The 20,919-nt window shown below is 33.3% G+C and overlaps 3 pseudogenes; all 3 read left to right on the forward strand.

The window, feature by feature from the left end:
- Positions 1–672: 672 nt before the first annotated feature.
- Positions 673–2,941, forward strand: LOC132627273 (premnaspirodiene oxygenase-like; annotated as a pseudogene).
- A 2,695-nt stretch (positions 2,942–5,636) lies between these two features.
- On the forward strand, positions 5,637–8,269 carry LOC132622351 (pentatricopeptide repeat-containing protein At2g36730-like; annotated as a pseudogene).
- Positions 8,270–14,384: 6,115 nt separating this feature from the next.
- LOC132627274 (pathogen-related protein-like) lies at positions 14,385–16,760 on the forward strand (annotated as a pseudogene).
- The last annotated feature ends 4,159 nt before the right edge of the window (positions 16,761–20,919 follow it).

Here is a 20,919-nt window from a genome sequence, read left to right on the forward strand (position 1 = left end):
ATGTAGTTTGTTCGTGTGAGAGGTTCATAGGTGATGTAAGTAGCTGAAGGTGTGAGAATGTGAGTATAACACCAACCCAAGAGAGAGAAAACATGAATATAGTTCATCTTTTCAACAAAGTTGAAAGTGGATCCACTAAAAAACAAAACTCACAAAAGAAAAATCAAAATGTTAGGCAGAAAATTCATGGCACACCAATTTTGAGAATATCGATCTATCTAATGCAAGGTGAATTTTGGATTAAGCCACTAAATCCAAGGCTTTAGGTCCCTCATTTTCTGGGACTCCACTTTTCATCAATATAGGTTATATATATTTATTTATTTTGAAAAATTACTATTGTAGTAAAAGGAATTAGTTAACTAATTGACGGAAAAGAAGGTCCCTAAATTAGTAAGCAATATATACTAATACAAATAAAAATTAAAACCCCTCATTGAAGTTTGACTTTAGGCCCCCAACAGTATTGAGTCGCCCATGATCTACTGGTCTATCTCTCACTTCTGGCCAACATCAAAAGTTGTCACTAATATAACCCTTGGCTTAAGTCCACCTACTACTATGGAAAAGTAAATGGTGTATGTTTCCTTATCACTTCAATTGCCAAAAAGAGAAAGGATTACTTCTATAGTTTTACTTTTCAAACATTCCCATATTATATAAACATGAAGCTAAGCACATAACTCCACACCATAATATCATACAATATACAATTGTTTACCTTCGTGAAATGGAGACTCAAAACTTGTCCTTCATCTTCATTTCACTCTTGCTATTTATTTCCTTCATCTTCCTTCTATTTCAGATATGGAAGGACTCAAAAACAACCCTTAAAAAAAGATTGCCTCCAGGGCCATGGGGGCTACCTTTTATTGGGAATTTGCACCAATTAATGAATGGTCACCTACCACATCATACTCTAAGAAGTCTATCTCAAAAATATGGGCCCATAATTTACTTGCGTCTTGGAGAAACATCAACAGTTATTGTATCTTCACCTGAAATGGCAAAAGAAATTTTGAAAACTCAAGATCTCAAGTTTGCAAGTAGGCCTGCACTTATGTATGGAGATATTGTTTTCTATAATTACACGGATATAGGAACTTGTCCGTATGGTGATCACTGGAGAAATATGCGCAAAGTGTGCATCTTGGAACTTCTTAGCGCGAAGATGGTCAAATTATTTAGCTCCATTCGACAAGCAGAGATGTCAAGTGTTATTTCATCGATTAATTCCATGCGTGGTGACTTGATCAACCTATCAGACAAATTTAATTGGTTTTCAAGTTGTGTAACTTGTAGGTCTGTTTGTGGAAAAGTGGTTCATGATCAAGATAAGTTGATAATGCTGGTGAAGGACGTAGTATCATTGGCCACAGGATTTGAATTGGCTGATATGTTCCCTTCGCGAAAGTTGCTTCATAAGTTCAGTGGGTTAAAGTCCAAATTAATGAAGGCTCACGCAAAGGTGGATGTACTTTTGGAGAATATCATTAATGAACATAAGGAAAATCGAGCAAATGGTAAAAAGGGTAATGGTGAGTCTGGAGGCGAAGATTTGATTGATGTTTTACTAAGAGTCATGGAAAGTGGAGAATTAGGAACTCCAATTACAAATAAGACTATCAAAGCAGTTATTTTTGTAAGTTTAATTCCATTTGAAACTTCTCATGCTTTAATTTTTTTATATAAGGAACTTTTGAAGTTATTGTTTATGCTACAGTATGATCTTGAAATATTAGAAATTGGGTTTAGAATTTGATGGTTTTAATTGCTTGCAGGACATGTTCGTCGCAGGAGCTGAAACATCATCTACAACAATTATTTGGATATTGGCAGAATTGATGAGAAATCCAAGTGTCATGGCTAAAGCACAACTTGAAGTTAGAGAAGTCCTAAAGGGAAAGAAAACATTTGAGGATACTGATTTGGAAGAGTTGAACTATCTAAAATTAGTAATTAAAGAAACATTAAGGCTGCATCCTCCAGCTCCTGTATTACTTCCAAGGGAATGCAGAGAAGAAACAACTATCAACGGATACACAATACCTATCAAAACTAGAGCCTTCGTAAATGTATGGGCAATTGGAAGAGATCCAAAATATTGGGATAATCCAGAGAGTTATATACCTGAGAGATTTGAGAATAGTTCTATTGACTTCAAAGGAAATCACTTGGAACTTATTCCATTTGGCGCAGGAAGGAGAATGTGTCCAGGAATGTTATTTGGTTTAGCTAATGTCGGACATCCTTTAGCTGAGTTACTTTATAACTTTGACTGGAAGCTTCCAGATGGAGTTAATCCGAATGATTTGGACATGACTGAAGAAAATGGGGTAAGTGTCGCAGAAAGGCTGATCTTTGTTTGATTGCTACTCCTTTTGGCCACCCTTAATAGTCACTTAGTGTTACTAGCTACATGTTTATCACCTAGTGATGAAAATTAAGTTTGTACAACAACTTCGTGTGATCCTGTTTACATTAATATCTATTGCAGCGATAAAATGACTGACATGTCAATTAAATAAAACATATATCTATACTATAAGGGATTTCGTACCCTTCATATTTGGAGAAATAATTTATCCGAAATTGCCCATATTTCTAATATTACCCGAAATGACCCCTTTATACATTATTATACACTTTTATACAAGGTTTATACACATCGTCTACAGTAAGCGTATAATATTGTATATTGTGTGTACAAATATTGTTTTTAAAGTTAGCTATACGGATGTAAATTAAAAATATGAGTATATGGATGTAATATTTTATGTTGGATTGTATGTTACTGAAATTATCCCTATTAAAAATTCATCTTAACCAGTGACATGGTTATCAAATTTGATCTCCTTCTCATTTTCATCTACTTATGAGTAGATAAATTTTCACAATCAACTATTGATTTCACGGATTGAACTTCCTTGAAACTTCATAACTATTTGTTGCTTCTTTAAGCACTTATTATGCTTCATAACTATTTGTTGCTTCTTTAAGAACTTATTATGTGCCTCCACAAACTAATTATGTTAGACTTATGAACTATGCTCATCACAGGTTGTTGGTTTTGTACTCAAAGAAGAAAGTTGCTACTTCTAATGCTTTATCTCTCCTTTCAGCTACTTAGAGCTAGAGGTGTTTATCGGTCGGTTCAGTTTTGTGAATAACCGGTTCGATTTATCGACTTTTGATTTGTAAATATGCTAAACCAGTCACGCCCCGAACCATGGTCTGGGCGAAACACGGCACTCGGTGCCTTATTGCATGTGACCGAGCTAACCACATGGCTTGTTGAATCATCATGAGGCATACATGAACGGAATATAACATGAATGTGATGAGCTTTTATAAATCATGAGAATCATTACATTAATAAAATATTGATTTAAAACACGAATGCGGAAATATCGTAAATGAGCCAAAATGGCTAAACACCTTGCATGTCTGGCATAACTAAACTAGTTGGTCTATGAAATAAAGATAACTGACTAAAACCCCAAATGAGATGGGGCTCACCAACAAGCTGATAAGTGCGAAGTCCTACTAGGAAGATGCGTCGTCCTGAAAATCAGTACATGCATCGTGAAATGCAGGCTCTCGGGCAATAAAAAAGAGACGTCAGCACATTGAATGTACTAGTATATAAAGCAATTGAATGAAATAACATGGGACATAGAAATAACATCATGAAAACTGAAACTGAAGTCTGGTTATGAACATGCATACATATAGATATAGCATGAGTATAACATTATAAGTAGGGAGAGCATTGCATAAACCAACAACATGATATCACCACGTGGACACGTGGAGTCTGGTACCTCGCCGGACTAGCAGAGCTCCCACACTTTGCCAAGGGAATGAGATAAAAAAGTGACATAAAAGGATCCAATCAATATAACATGAAGGAATCGTCCTAACTGGGCGGAGCGATTCTTATCTTACGATGGCTAACATAGTTTTAGGCTACTTGAGCCGTCTCGATAATCTGTGTAACTCCCAAAGAAATGAACATGGAAAATAGGTGGCACTTGAGCTCATGATTTTCATAAATCATAACTTGCATGTACATGGATATCATCTCATAGTATTCTTGCATGAAAACGTGTAAAGCATGTAGAGTATTTTCTTGAAAATAAAAATAATAAATTATAACTTGCATGTAAGAACCCACGGAATGCAAGGTATGGGTTTTCATGAATATATATTTTAATTGGGATAAAAAGGTAATTTTAATATAAGCTTATTGGGTTATCGGTTTAACCATTAACTAAATCTTTAAAACCAAATCGATAATCCAATAAAAAAGAATTACAAAACCGTTAACCCAATAACCCGATATCGCTAAACCAAGCGTTTTTATTGGTTTGATCTATCGGTTAAACCGGTTTTTGCACACCCCTATTTAGCGCTAGCTTGGGTATGAATTGGGTTGAAAATTGGAGAAATAGGATATCATAATTAGGGATTGTTTTGATCTTTTTTGTATGCGCTTAATAAAATATTTAAAAAATGACTTTTAACTTAAAAAAATCCAACAAAACTTGTGGGAAAATTGAACAAGACGAGTAACATTTATCCATGCGGCTAAACTAGTTACCAATCCAATTGCACTAATAAGTTTTCCAATAAAACTTGTGAATGAACAAGCGTATTTTTTATTCTCTCGATTGTGTGTCGCCAAGGACAAAATATAACAGTTGCCTCAATAGATCCTATTTGTTGAAATCTCCCTAATGTTGTTCACCTAAGGCGCCAGAAATTACTTGACCGGCTTTTAAACTTTTCCAAAATCCTTTCTATGTAATTCTTAACAACTTGTTGAATGACCGTTACCTATTGTATTATATTGTGTTGTGTTGTTACTTATATAATATTTGTTTATTGTTATATAAAATTAAATATATTGTATTGTACCGTTAAAATTATAATTATGTAATGATGAAAAGTCTAATTTTACGTAAAAATTGATTCGGTGTGATTACGTCGTTACCTATTTCTTTTCTCATTTTGCCTTTGCTTAATATTTAATAATCATATTTTATTCTTTACCTTAACATTTTTTATACTCCCTCCATCTCAATTATGTGGCACCATTTGACTTGACAAAGTTTGAGAAAGAGAGGAAGACTTTGGAAATTTGCGACCCAAAACAAGTCTTAAATATTTGTGTGGATGTAAATCATTTAATAAAGTTAAATTGTTTCTAATTATAGAAAAGGTGATATTCTTTCTGAGACAGACTAAAAAGGAAAGCACGTCACATACATTGAGACAGATAAAGTACTCCATCCGTATCAAATTATTTCTCGTGGTTACTAAAAATAGTTATCTCAAATTATTTGTCATTTTAGAAGTTCAAGACATAATTAATTACTCTTACTTTTTCTCCATTTTACCCTTATCAGAATTTTGTCATTAATGAAAATAACACATAAATAAAGTAAACATTTAATAAAGAGATATTATAACTTAGATATAAATAAGAGTAAAATAGATCAAATACCCCACGCCAATAATTTTTCTTAAGTGACGTATAAACAAAAAAAACAACAAATAATTTAAGAAGGAAGGAGTAATAATTTAGGCTAATGTCCTATTTTTCTTTATAATATTAGTAAGTTTATTCATCACATTCTATCCAAGATTATATTTATCAAAACAATACTAACACAATATATTCCAACAAATCCAACCAAGCCGTAAGTTAACAATAGAAGAAGGAGGATGGAAAATGTCCAAAACCCAACAACTTGTGGCTCTTCTCAACTCTTGTTACCTCTTTCAAATTCATACTCAAATCATCATCTCAACAAAACACTATCATCCTCAAAATTGTCAACGTTTTTGCATCTCATACCCCCCAAAACTCATCTTCTTACGCCAGTCTTGTCATCAAACAATCCCAAAATTCAGGGCGGACTATACTCATTAGAAACTATGCTACAAGCAACAACTATGAAGAAGCCATTCGGTTTTTTGGAGTTGGTTCGGATGAATTCACGTACCCTTTACTATTCAAGGCAAGTTCGTCGCTTTTGGGTTTGAAAGAAGGGAAACAGATACACGGTGATGCAATCAAGATTGGTGTTTTATAACAAAGTGTATGATTCATTTCTATGGTTCTTGCAAGAAAATTGTGGATGCATACAAGGTGTTTGATGAAATGTCGGAAAGAAGGACTGTTTCTTGGAATTCGATAATTTCGGCTTGTGTTGACTGTTGCTGGTATTATGATGCGGTTGAGGTTTTTTGTGTGATGAGGAAATGTGGGGCTTAACCGGATGAGACGACGATGGTGGTTTTGCTTTCTGCTTGTGCTGAGTTAGGTGACTTGAGTTTAGGGAAATGGATTCATTGTCAAGTGATTGAACAAGGGATGTTTGTGAATTGTCAATTAGGAACTTCACTTGTTGACATGTATGCTAAATGTGAGCATTGGATTATGCTCATTTGATCTTCGATAGGATTGGTGAAAGAAATGTGTGGACATGGAGTGCGATGATTCTTGGATTAGCTCAACCTGGATTTGATGAACAAGGCTTGGAACTCTTTTGGAAAATGAAGGATTTTTCTCATGTGAAGCCTAATTATGTGTCCTTTCTTGGTGTGCTTTGTGCTCTTAGCCATGTTGGAATGGTGGAAGAAGGGCGTCGTTTGTTTCAAGAATTGGAAAGCATTTATCAAATCAAGCCTATGATGGCACATTATGGTGCCATGGTAGATATCTTGAGTCGTGCTGGTCACCTTGAAGAAGCGTACAAATTCATCGTTGACATGCCTATTGAGCCTGATGCAGTTATATGGAGGACATTGCTCAGTGCGTGCCATAATTATGATATCAGCGACTATACTGGAGTTGGAGAGAAGGTTAGGAGGAGGTTGCTTGGATTGGAGCCTAAAAGGAGTGGGAATCTGGTCATGGTAGCAAACAAGTATGCTGAAATTGGATTATGGGAGAAAGCAGCAAAACTGAGAAGAGGTATGAAAGACAGACAACTTAAGAAGTTGACTGGAGCAAGCAGTGTATCAGTTTTTTTAGAATCCCTAGAGATTGTTATCAAGTTGCTTAGTAGTAATAAGTTTTCTTGTTCCTGAACAGACACTGTTCACATCACATTAGCGATGGTTAAACTAACTTTGTGGAGAAATCGATAACTAAACAAAGAAACAACATGTCTGCTGCAAGAAAAAATGAAATCCCAAAACAATTCAAGATAGTCTTGAGGACTTTCGGTTCATCAAGTAAGGAGTGTTGACACTCAATTTTGGCCCTCCACATCTTAAATTAAATAGTCAAACTTCTTGAATTTCAAACAAAGTGAAATACCTGTTTATAAAAACCAAAAATATTTTAAACTAGTTTTGGTGCTATTTTGCCATTTCATTTGGAAAAATATCATAATATATATTATACGTATTATACATATAATTTTAAACATTTGTTATGTTCAAAATAGGTGTTTAACTAGGTACGTATTTCAAATTGTCAAATTAAAGTCATTTATGGCTAATTTGCTATAATTAGTCCGTATTTTGCAAAATAGGTATTTTACTTTGTTAAGTCGAGAAGCTTAATTAGTTAATTAGGTTATCGTTTTATCTCAACCTTATATCAATCATGGCTATGATTGAAATGTTTCAGCTACAATTTAAAAGAGAAAATGTTAGTATTTAAATCCCATTTGTGGCCATTGTTTTAACTCTCAACAGCGTATTCTCAAATTAATTCCAGCCCAAAAACTTACAAACCCCAGCCTTTCGGGGTTCTATAAACATAACCCCTAAGTTCTGAACCTTTCAATTACTTGGCTTAAAACAAGAAATTTTCTCTTGTAAACCGAGTTCTTGAATTATTGGAACAAGTCAAAATAATTTTTTCGAGTTCGAGTTAGTTGTCGTGTTGGTTCGAAAGTGATCAACTCAACTCTCGTCAAAAGGCATGAAACTGCTCGAGTATGAGCCCGTGGGACTTAATTCCGCTTTCCTTGCATTATGTGTTGGGCTAAGGGCCCAACCTAATACTATCCCATCGAGTCAACCCCATAGCGAGCAGCCTAAAATGCCATCAGTAGCAGCAGACCAAATGAAACAGCAGCCGTAGCAAATCAGCAGCAACAGAAATGGGTTATCAGCCCAATTAGCTAAATCCTCCCTTTCCTTTATTTATTTTCTTTTGAGTTATGTATTTGTTTGTGGTTTTGTGAAATTGTTACTAACACTGTACTTTGTTTTACTTTCTTAACTTAGATGAATCCCGAGCAGATGTGATAAATCAGTTGCCTATTTACTTTAGAAATTACGTGGAAAATTAAACCCAAGAGTGAACCTTTATTTTTCAAAAGAGCCGAAGGCATTTTTCCAGAAGTTTAATACATCTTTTTAGCAAAAAGCTTTCCAAAGTCGAGGAAAAAAAGAGTGTTAATGTGAAGAATTTTCCAGCTGCTATCACGTTATTTTAGTTTTCTTTTAGCTAATGGCTTTATTAAATGAATGAGCTTTTCAGAATTTTTGAACAATAGCGCACCACTTTTAATAAACTAAAAGTCTGAGTACTTGTCAAATGACTTGGGAGGTTTTCTCTTGGGTTATCAACAAGGAAATCCAGTAATAGAATGAGAAGTTGAGTTATATCTATAATTCAAAGTCTTAATGAACCGTACACATTTTGAAGAGATTATTTCCTTCATAATTAGCTAAATTGTAGACTTAATTCATTAATTGAATTGAGGATATAATTGAAATGCTAAAAATGATTTTCAAAGTCAAAATACTTGTTGAAATAGCTTAAAGATCTCTTGTATCTTTTGAGTTATAAATAGGTGAATTCATTAACGAATTAAGAAGTCGGATTATACTTATAACTCAAAGTCTTAATAAATCGTGCACATTTCAAGGTATGAATTCCTTCATAATTAGCCCAATTATAGAATTAATTCATTAATTGAATTAAGGACATAATTAAATGCTAAAAATGATTATTATTTTTTAAAAGTAAAACGCCCCCCTAAAGATCATTTTCAAAAAAAAAAAAAATGCTTTCCATTTTTAGTTAACTAGCCATGAATATGCATCTTTTTCTAACTTTATACATATGACTATTAAACACATTTTCCAAACAAGTTATACAAATTTTTAGCCATAAAATATTAGATCCTTAGGTAAACCGCATTGGGCGGATCCTTAATATCGGGATGCTTAACACCTTCCCCGGGGGATCACCAGAACCCTTACCCATTTCTCTGGATTTTTATTTAAAGGTTTTGTTTTTCAAATAAAATTAAACTTTAAAATTGGTTTCCTAATTCTCATTCAATAAATTAGGTGGTGACTCTGTTTGTTCACGACAAAGATGCCAAGTTATGAGAACTTTTTATACGCGAGCGTAAAAGCGGACCGTAACAGGGCGCTTATTCAATAAGTATTAAACAATCCAAACTAATTGAGATCATCAAGAAATGTGGATTGTAGGCGTCGAGTGGTAGATTCAATCCCTCGAAGAGCTGCATTCTTGCGCTTGCGCTGCTCAATCTCCCTTACCTTTGCTTGAGCTGCATCCAATTGGTTGCCAAGTTCTTGTATATTGGCTTTTGCAACTTCATAGGCTTCTTTATATTTCATTTCATCATGTTTCAAACACTCTTCTTCATGGTCGATATATGCTACCTCTTGCTTCAGATCCTCGATTTGCCTCTTTAAAGTTTCCTTTTTCACCTTGGCCTTTTCCTGTTCTCCTTGAGTATGACCAAAATCCTCTTCAACATCATTTGCACTAGGAATAGCATGGCCCAATCACGAGTGTCATCTATTTTATCAGTTGTGAAGACGAATGGAACATATGTGGCGTTATCGCCGAAATAGATCATGTGTTGATAGTACAGGCTCTGGCTTCATTGAATGTGAACGCTCGCTCCCCAGTCCCAGAATTTACCATCAAGATCACTCCCTTGCCAATTGATTATGGCCCTAAAATAGCTCTGTGGGTATATCAAAGTGAGGTTGTCGTAGAGACAGCGGCAACCCAAGGTATGACCAGATCCGGGAGATACTATGTCCCAGACGACTTTGCCTATGCTATACTTTGTGCAAATGATGTTGAGGAGGATTTGGTCATACTCAAGGAGAATGGGAGAAGGCCAAGGAGAAAAAGGAAACTTTGAAGAGGCAAATTGAGGATCTGAACCAAGAGGTAGCACATATCAAACATGAAGTAAAGCGTCTGAAACATGATGCAATGAAATATAAAGAAGCTTATGAAGTTGCAAAAGCCAAGATACAAGAACTTGGCAACCAGTTGGAGGCAGGTCAAGCACGGGTAAGGGAGATTGAGAAGCGCAAGAATGCAACTCTCCAGAGGGATTGAATCCACCGCTCGACGCCTACAATCCACATTTCTTGATGATCTCGATTAGTTGGATTTTTTATTATCATTGAACAAGCTCTCTACTTGATGAACTGAAAGTCCTCGTGACTATCTTGAATTGTTTTGTGATTTCATATTTCCTTGTAGCAGACAGGTTGTTTCTTTGTTTAGTTATCGGCATGAGACAAATTCCTAAACATACATTGTTCCTAATTCTTCAATGTGCAAGAGGTTGTTAAGTGTTATCTTAATGAGATTCTATTGGAAAATGTCGTGTTTCCCTCTAGTTCAGTTTATGCAACAGTAAATAGATTGTGAGATAATCAAGCAACCGCCATGACACCCTACAATGTGTTCGATGCTATTGTTGAATATTGCTTTCAGTTACTGCAGTAATTTTCTTGTTAGAATAATAAGTAGATTAGTTCTAGATGAGTCTACTTTATTTGAATTTAAATTTTAGAAAGAGATTAGGTTATTGAGTTTTATTAGGCTTTTAAAATTGTTTTGTAGATTTTATACAGACTTTCTGTTGTTCAATTGGTTATTTAAACCCCCTTTATGCTTAATAAAATAATAGAGAGACTTTTTCAACCAACACTTTCAAACATTTTTGCTACCCCATCTTTTAAAAAACCAACAATTGGTATCAAGAGTCTCCATTGATCTTACGAGATTTGTGAGTTCATACCATTTTTAACCAATTTCAAACAACAATCTCTCTCTGAGTGCCCCAAAAATTTTCACTAGCGAAAATTATCAAATTTGGTTAGTGAAAATGAAATCATATCTTGAAGCCTATGATCTGTGGGAAGTCGTAATGGAAGATAGACCCTTACAACCACTCCCTGAAAATCCTACCCTTGCCCAAATTAAATCTCATTCAGAAGAGAACCAAAAAATTCAAAGCCAAAACTGTAATTCAAAATTCAGTGGCAGATTGAATTTTTTCTAAAATCATTGCTTGTGAGGCAGCAAAAGAAGCCTGGGAAAAACTAAAAAAGGAGTACCAAGGAAGTGACCGAGTCAGGCAAATGCCAATATTGAATTTGAAAAGGGATTTTGAATCTCTTAGGATGCAAGAGGATGAGACTATTATTAAGCATTTTGAAAAAATCTCTATTATTATAACTTTTGCGCATTTTTGAGCAAAACTAACCTATGGAAGTCAATTAGTTTCATTAAGAAATTAAAAAAAAAAACGATTTCATTGGTTTTATAGTGTACGTTAGTTCTTAACGGAATAGTAGACCGACAACAACAACAACAACATACCCAGTTGAATCCCACAACGTGAGGTCTGGGGAGGATAAAGTGTACGCAGACCTTACCCCTACCTTGGAAGGTAGGGAGGTTGTTTCCGAAAGACCTTCGGCTCAAAAGAAAACAAGGAAAACAAGGGAAAAGAGTCAGATACGGACAAGCAAATCAAAACCATGTGAAAATGAGAAATAACAAGAGCAACAAAGTCATGATAAAATAACAAAGATAGACAATACCAACACATAGAAGCAGGATAAAAATACTCCTAATACGAGAAAGGAAACCTCGCGGCCCCCCACTAGCCCTCTACCCTGATACTCGACCTCCACCCCCTCCTATCACCGGTCATGTCCTCGGTAAGTTGGAGTAACGCCATGTCATGCCGAATCATCTCTCCCCAGGCCTTCTTTGGCCTACCCCTCCCTCTCTTCAGGCCCACCACAGCCATCCTCTCACACCTCCTCATTGGCGCATCAGCGCATCTCCGCTGCACGTGGCCGAACCACCTCAACCTCCCTTCCCGCATCTTATCCACCACAAGGGCCACACCCACCTTATCCCGAATCACTTCATTATGAATCCTATCTCTCCTGGTATGCCCGCACATCCATCTTAGCTACCTTCATCTTCTGGACATGCGCTTTCTTAACTGGCCAGCATTCCGTCCCATACAACATAGCCGTTCTAACCACCGCTTTGTAGAACTTTCCCTTTAGAATAGGCGGCACCTTCTTATCACACAACACCCCCGATGCAAGCTTCCATTTCATCCATCCCGACAACGTCCATCAATATTTGTCTCTCCAAAAAATAAGATTATTAGTGACGGTGACACTCATAGTCATCAAATCCTAGATCCGCCTATGAGGACAAGGGCAGAGATTAATAAGCAATACAATGCACACTTACTCCATAAATACTGTGTCTTGTATCCCCATCTGTTGTACGTGTAGAGTTGATAATCATATTCCTTAAATGAAAAAACAAATGATCTCCTTCACTATTTACCTAGTATAATCGAACTAACTTGATTTTTTTAATTTCGTGCATACTAAATTGATACTGTGTCATACACAACTGACACTAATTGCATGAGGTTTTCTTTTTTGTTTCACAAGTTAGTGAATTTAAATTTTGTGAATCCAAAGTTTTTGATCTCAAAAGAAAACCTTACCCAACAAAGTAGGTGTTTGGCCATGAAAACTAAATATTTTTCACTTTATTTGGTATTTTGGAGTTGAAGTTGAAGTTAGAGTTGAAGATGGAATTGTGTTTGGTTACAGTTTTTGCAAAGAATATTTAGTTGCGTGAGGTTTTCTTTTTTGTTTCACAAGTTAGTGAATTTAAATTTTGTGAATCCAAAGTTTTTGATCTCAAAAGAAAAAGAAAACCTTACCCAACTAAGTAGGCGTTTGGCCATGAAAATCAAATAATTTTCACTTTATTTGGTATTTTGAAGTTGAAGTTGAAGTTAGAGTTCAAGATGAAGTTGTATTTGGAATTTTAATGACCAAACGTTGATTTCCAAATAAATTGAAAATACTTTCCGGGAAAACATGAAAAAAAAATCATGGCCAAATGGGCTGTAATACTAGCAAAATAAAGTTTATCGTCCAACTTGGAGATTGATATAGTATAAAATAAAAGGAACATTTATCAAGATACGTGCAAGACATACCGCAGGGCTAGACAGAGGCGGACCTAGGATTTTAAGACGGCGGGGCATCATTACCTTAACATACACGGCAACAAAATTTTTAATGACGATTGAGGGATAATACCGTGTCGGACCGGTCACTAATAGCGTAGCAGTGGCGAAAACACAAGTATATAGGCAAAAAAAATTGTGTCGGAGCCGAGATTTGATCCCGGATGGTGACCAATGAGCACTCAGGGGCACTCCTACCAACTAAACTACTTTTGCAATTATGTTTGAGGGTTTTTTTTAAAATATATCATAATTTTTCAAGATATACATACATACATGCATACACACACACACATATATATATATATATATATATATATATATATATATATATATATATATACGTGTCCCCTTACCCAACACGTTTGGTCCCCCCGGGGCTAGATACCACTAGGCAATCAGCAACAGTTTTTGTCTTCGTATTTTTTTGGATTATGGCAATTTCAAATTAAACTAGGTTCGATGAACCTTACCTGAGATTCAAACTTTTCTGGATTACCAATAAAATTTATTTGAAGTAGTGAAAACTAATTATTGGAGATTGCCTCACTTGCTCTTCTGTGAAATAGATGGTTGAACTACTCACATGGAAAAGAAACATGTATTTTGCATATGTTGATTTTTATTTTATTTTTTTTGCCACATCAAAAAATTTGTATTCTCGCTTTGATAGGTAGCTTTTATGATTAAACTGTCCAATCTGATGTAATTAAACAACAGTAGCTAGGACCGCTGGAAGAGCATAATAGTGGAGTTTCATAGTACTTTCTCCGTCGCAATTGATGCAGCATTATTTGAATTTTGAGAGTTAAACGAATCGTTCTTTGATTATGATCTTTTCATATATCTTTTAAATATTTTAAATGGTTAATTATTGTGACTTATATAATTTTTTACATAATTTCTGAATATGTAAATGTTATTTTGAAAAAAACTTTAAAATTTACGTCAAAATTAAAAAATCTGAATCTCAAAATTCAAAATATGATGCATAAATTGGGATGGAAGGAGTAAGAAGACAACGAAGACGGCACCTATACTTATGTAAAATAAATGATGGAAAAGCCAAGGTACCCTTAAACCATAAAATATCCTATTTTGAACTCCAGTTCACGTTATTTCTGCGACACTTCCATAAAATATGTTTTTCTATTTGACTAACTTGAAGCCAATTAAGACTTGTATTAGCTTAGTTTTCTCATCATATAAAACCACATCTGAAGGATTGTATAATTAGCATCAAATTAACCAAAATGGCCAGTTTAGTAGGAGGGGGAGATAAATACAGAGAATACTTGAGTGATGAAGAGGTCAAAAACATCAAATGGAGAAATGGTCCTCCTAGTTATGAATTTATGATGTTGTTGATAAGCTCTTTGAACAAGAAAGAACTCGTGTAAGTTCTATTTTTTAGAATTTTTATGAGATTACACTGAGTATGATGTTGTTATTGTCTGATTGAATCTAAAATTGTCTAGAAATTAATTCACGAAATAAATACATTCTTCCATGGGTATTTTTATTGATTGTAGAGAAATGTACTTCCTTACACTTACTTTCTTGCAAGTAGCTACAGGATTTGCTATAAGCTTTTACTATCATCTGCCATTATATGAGAGAGATGTGATAGGGTGGTTGCTTCATGTGTTCTGTTTTACCCTGCCTAAATAAATATAAGATCATTCATAACTACCCAAATTTAGAAGTTTAACATTATACTACTCCCTCCGGATAAAAAAAAATAATTCATTTAGCCTTTTTCACACTCCTTAAGAAAATACTAACTCCTAAATAAAAAATAGGTAATTTGACTAAATCACCCCTAATTAAATAAGCATCGGGATTGATCATATAATACTTAATAGGGGCAAATCTGAAAAAACAGGATTAATTCTTTCTTGATTTGATAAGTGGACACTTTTTTTTACCCAAGAAAAAAAGGCTAAGTGGAGACTTTTTTTTATCCGGAGGGAGTAAGTAATAGATACTGGAATTTACCTTATTACATCTTTAGGTTTGATCTGAAGGATCACTTGAAGAGAAGATGCAGAGGCTATTGAAGAGGTGGGAAATGGAAATGGTCGACAAAGCAGATCCTAATGACTTCAAAACTGTTGATCCAACAAAGTTCAAGAAGATTGTGAATGGTACTCTTCTGTAGTTTCTCCAACAGCTTTCATTGTACAGGTGAAAAAGAGCATCCTAAATGTAAGACTCTGTCTTATTGAAAAACAGGCTATATATTCTAAATGGAACATTGTCTCCTTGCTATCTTTTAGTCTTGTCAGAAATTTATGTGTCAGTAGGAAATATAGATAACTTCCATAGCGAGAAAAACTAAACTTTTATAATATTAGATTGAAGTAGATTTAAATAGACGGCCTCAATTTATTTGGGATTGAGACGTAATTGTTATTACTGCTGTTGTTTGTTCTTTGATAATATTGATTGCTGCTTCTCAATATTTCCTCGAGAAAATAAGATCTCTTGGCCTCTTACAGTATGAATAGAAGATTTTTTTTTTCTAGATCTCTTATTATTTTTTTCAGATCTCTTATGTAAAAAAAATGAAGATCTCTTGTAAAAAAATCATCAAACTAAAAAAAAAATTGTAAAGGGCCAAAAATCCATTTCTCCCTTCAATATTCTCTCTACTTGATTATTTGAGAGAACTTTCTCTAATAATTTTTATAGGAAGGAAAGGGTTAACACCGGAAGAATCAGCAAAGCTTGGTGCTGGCTATAATACATTCCTCCAAACTTCATTGCCTGAGAATCTTCGAGTCAACAATCCTGATGAGAAAACATTTGAATCATCACAGAGAATTTTCAGATCAATATTTACACGAGGATTCGCCATCGAAGTCCTCCGTGTATATTCAGGACCACCAGAAATTGTCTACAAGTTTAGGCATTGGTATTACATGGAAGGTCCATTTAAAGGACATGCTTCAACAGGAGAACTTGTAGAGCTCTTTGGAATTGGCATTTTTGAAGCATGTACTTACCAAAAAATATCTTCGTTTTAAGTCCTTTATTTATTCTTTTTCTAATTATATTTTCTGAAATAATTGAATGTGTGTTTTATACAGTTGGACAATGAGAGTAACAAGATTGTTAAGGCAGAGTTCGTCTTTGATAGAGGAGAATTGCTTGGGCCACTTGTCAAAGGAGAAAGAAATGGTGAATCCGCAAGTGCAATTGCATTAGGTGCTTCAAAATGCCCTTTCATGAAATAATTAGAGAATAACTTTCAAGCTAGTTATTCTGTAATTGGAAAAGTCATTTAACTATTATCACGCATGATACATTTGGACGTGTGTAAAGTCAATGGTCATGTTTTTTGTATGTATTATAAGAGCTGGTTTCAACGAGTCAGTTTTTGGGCATAAATAAACTTTTTAAGGGTATTTTAGTATTTGACACATATTTGCAAGATTAGCCTGCTTAAGATGGGTGTCTTCTCTGCTTTATGATTTGGACCTTATTACAACTCTAGAAAAAAGTCCATGCTTTTCTGTTAAATTACAGATCATGCGGGCCATTGGAAATGAGGCCATTGAACTTCCAAATCACGTATGACTTGATCTAATTTCCTCCACAGATTCACATCGTGAAGGGCATGAACATATTTATACCCAGATTTATATAATCAAATTGTGCAGATTATTATGTTAAGAGATTTGATAAGGTGATAATTGATACTAATTAATCATGAATAAATACTAAAAGTTAATTTATAAATACATGTTATACTCCCTCTCTTCCTTTTTACTTGGTCCGTATATTAAAAGTAGAAGTTCTTTTATTTGTCTATTTTAGCAAATCGGGTAAGATTTATTATTTTCTTTCAATATTACCCTTATCATTAAGTAACTACATACATAAAATAGTAATAGTCAAACTTAGATTTTTAAAGCATAATTATGAGATTAATTTAGTAAAATAATTTCCTAATAAATATCTTTTCGAGGGTAGTATCGAGTCAATTGAGCTAAGTAAAAAGGAACGAATGGAGTATTTATTCACTTGATGTAAATGTCGAACACGGACAAAATTTTGCTTTTGTAAAGGATAAACATAATTCACTTCTAAATAACGTATAATACTCGCTATTCTTTTATATACAAAACAAACCAACCAGTACTTGATCAATTCTAATATTCCTGAGTTATTGATTATTACATACTAAAGCTCAAATATTGAACAGAGCAGATTTTCACTGAAAAATATTATTGGATCTTTCTTTCTTGCACACACACGTTAATAAATTCCATATATCCTTGAACACATACATGATAACGGTGACATCCTTCGTGAAGAAGCTAATTTAGGTCATACCATTTATTTAGAGGCAAACATGCTAACACAAAGACCAAAGTCTAGGCACCATGTGAATAATGTTCGATTCAATTTTCAGAGCTTTGGGCTCGTGCTGGCACGGGCCGTAGCACCTAGTTTTAATAGAAATATAGGTGCAAACGTGTATTTCCCTTGAAGATTATTAACGTTTCTTCAACAGTCAAATAATAGTCCATTATTATTTTTTGGAGGGTCAAATAAATGTCTTCTTTGATTAAGATTTTTTGTACAAATTAAAATTATTTTAATTGTAAAAATTGTTACTGGTAACACTTTGCATGTACTGTTGTTTTTAAACTTAAATTGTACAAACAAGAAAGAAAATTGTTTGGATTAAGATGAAAATTATTTGACCATCTTACTTTGAACCTCACTTTTTTTTTTTTTTTTAAGCAAAGTGAACCATTATATGCCACTCCTGCCGTATGTATATGCTTTCTTCGTCACAATTTTTGCTACGCTTTAAGCCTCTTTAGCCAAGTTAATTATTTTTAGTTAAAGAAGATATTATTTCTACTATTTAGAAGAGTGAGTTTTACTCACTCTTCGTCGTCCGTCGTGGGCCCCTCCATAAATAAATAAAAAATTTTGGGCCCCCCATAAATAAAAAAAAAAAAAAATCCCCCCCCCCCCACCCCTCAATATTAAACAGGCCCACAAAAATAAAAAACAAAAAAATTGTAAAAAAAATAAAAATTCCCCCCCCCCCCCAATAAAAAGTGGAACCCATCACATCCAAACTCACGGGAAAAAAAAGTGGACCCCATATTAACAAAATCAAGTAATATTAAAAAAAAAGTGAATTCCGTATTAAAAAATAAACAATATTACAAAAAAAATTGTGGGCCCCATATTAAACACCATGCGTATCCGTAGCAAATACTAATATAATAAAATTTTAAATACAGAGCACAAACTATAATATTAAATTAATCGTGTTTTGAACATAGTATCCCATATTGACAAAATCAAGCAATATATATATATATATATATATAAAAAAAAAGTTAATCCCATATTAAAAAAATAAACAATGTCAACAAAAAAAAGTTCAGACTTTGTATTCTTAGCAAACACTAATATAATAAAGTTTTAGATACGGAGCAAAAATTACAATGTTATATCAATCGTGTTTTGAACATATATATATATATATATATATATATATATATATATAGTGCAAACTAATAATGTTCAAAAGGGTGGGCCCCATACTAAACAACACCAAGCAATATAAAAAAAATATAAAAAAATTATATAAAGCATGGGTTTAGACCCATGCTTCATCGTCTGTTGTCCCTTAAAAAAAGGGTGGGCCCCATACATAATAACACCGAGCAATAAAAAAAAGGAAGAAAAAAAAGTGAAACTCACCACATCCAAACTCACGGGAAAAAAAAAGTGGACCCCATATTAATAGAATCAAGCAATATTAAAAAAAAAGTGAATCCAATATAAAAAAAACTATATAAAGCATGGGTTTAGACCCATGCTTCATCGTCTGTTGTCCCTTAAAAAAAAAGGGTGGCCCCATACTAAATAACATCGAGCAATAAAAAAAAAAGAAAAAAAAATGGACCCCATATTAATAGAATCAAGCAATATTAAAAAAAAAAAGGTGAATCCAATATTAATAAAACAAACAATGTTAAAAAACAAATGCTTAGAAAATCAAACAATTAAATCAATAATGATGGACTCATTGCCACATGCGTATCAACCCATTAGTGGGAGCAAATGAAATTATTGTACAGCAATATACTTAAAATACTTATATATTAAAATAAGATAGAATTTAATTACTTTTTCATTTTTTTATTACTCTAATAAATGTGAAAAGAGATTAATGTCATAAAAGAAAAAATAATATTAAATAGAGATCAAATAATTAATAAGCTAAATTAGTGAAATTATAATTCTAATTGACGTTTCCTTAAAAACCGTGTAAAAAATAACATGACAAGTAAAATGAGTTAAACAAAATATATTTACTAAAAATTAAAAAATAGAAGTTCTTCATGGCTCCATATTAAACACCTACCAGTATTAAAAAAAAAAAAAAAAAAAAAAAAAAAAAAAAAGTGGAACCCACCACATCTTAACTCTTGGAAAAAAATGTGGGCCCCATATATATTAAACAACAACTAATATTAAAAAAAAATGAATCCCATATTAAAAAAACAAACAATGTTAAAAAAAATGTGCTGAGAAAATCAAACAATTAAATCAATAATGATGGATTCATTGCCAAATGCGTATCAACCCATTAGTGGAAGATTGTACAGCAACATACTTAAAATAATTATATATTAAAATAAGATAGAGTTTAATTACTTTTTCATTTTTTCCTTACTCTAATAAATGTGAAAAGAGATTAATGTCATAAAAGAAAAAATAATATTAAATAGAGATCAAATAATTAATAAGGTAAATTAGTGAAATTATAATTCTAATTGACGTTTCCTTAAAAAACATGTAAAAAATAACATGACAAGTAAAATGAGTTAAACAAAAAATATTTACTAAAAATTAAAAAATAAAAGTTCTTCATTTAAATAGAAAATCAAATTTCTACTTCGTTTCATCTTAAACATACAAAATTAATATAATAATTTGAATTAGAATTATCCAAATCAAATTTTGAAAAAAAATTTATATGTATTACTTTACTATTACTACTATATAGAAGAGTCAATTTATAGAGGCAACATCGTCGTCCGTGTTCGGTCCTATTTTTTTATTTAAGACTAAAAATAACCCTTTGTGGTCCCACCCACTTTTTTATTTAAGGAAAAAAAATGACGTTTTATACTTTATATTACCAACTCTTCTAAAAAGTAGATAGAAATACTTTATTATATTTCTATTTTTCTACTATATAGAAGCATCGGTTTACCCATGCTTCGTCGACAGTCACTCTTAAAAAAAAAAAACTGGACCCCACCCTCCCCAAACTCATGAAAAAAAATGGACCCCACCCTCTTCAAACTCATGAAAAAAATGGACCCCATATTAAAAAAAAAAGGCAACATCAAAAAAAACGTGCATCCCATATACTAAAAAATCAAACAATATTCATATAATTCCCAAAGTATTCCCATCAAGTCAATAATAGTGGATTCATTGCTACATGCATATTAACCCATTAGTGAGAGCAAATGAAATTATTTCATAGCAAAAAACATGGACCTCATATTATTACTTTTCTTCAAAATATTTA

The sequence above is a fragment of the Lycium barbarum genome, chromosome 2 (genome assembly GCF_019175385.1).
Source record: "Lycium barbarum isolate Lr01 chromosome 2, ASM1917538v2, whole genome shotgun sequence".
Taxonomy (NCBI): domain Eukaryota; kingdom Viridiplantae; phylum Streptophyta; class Magnoliopsida; order Solanales; family Solanaceae; genus Lycium; species Lycium barbarum.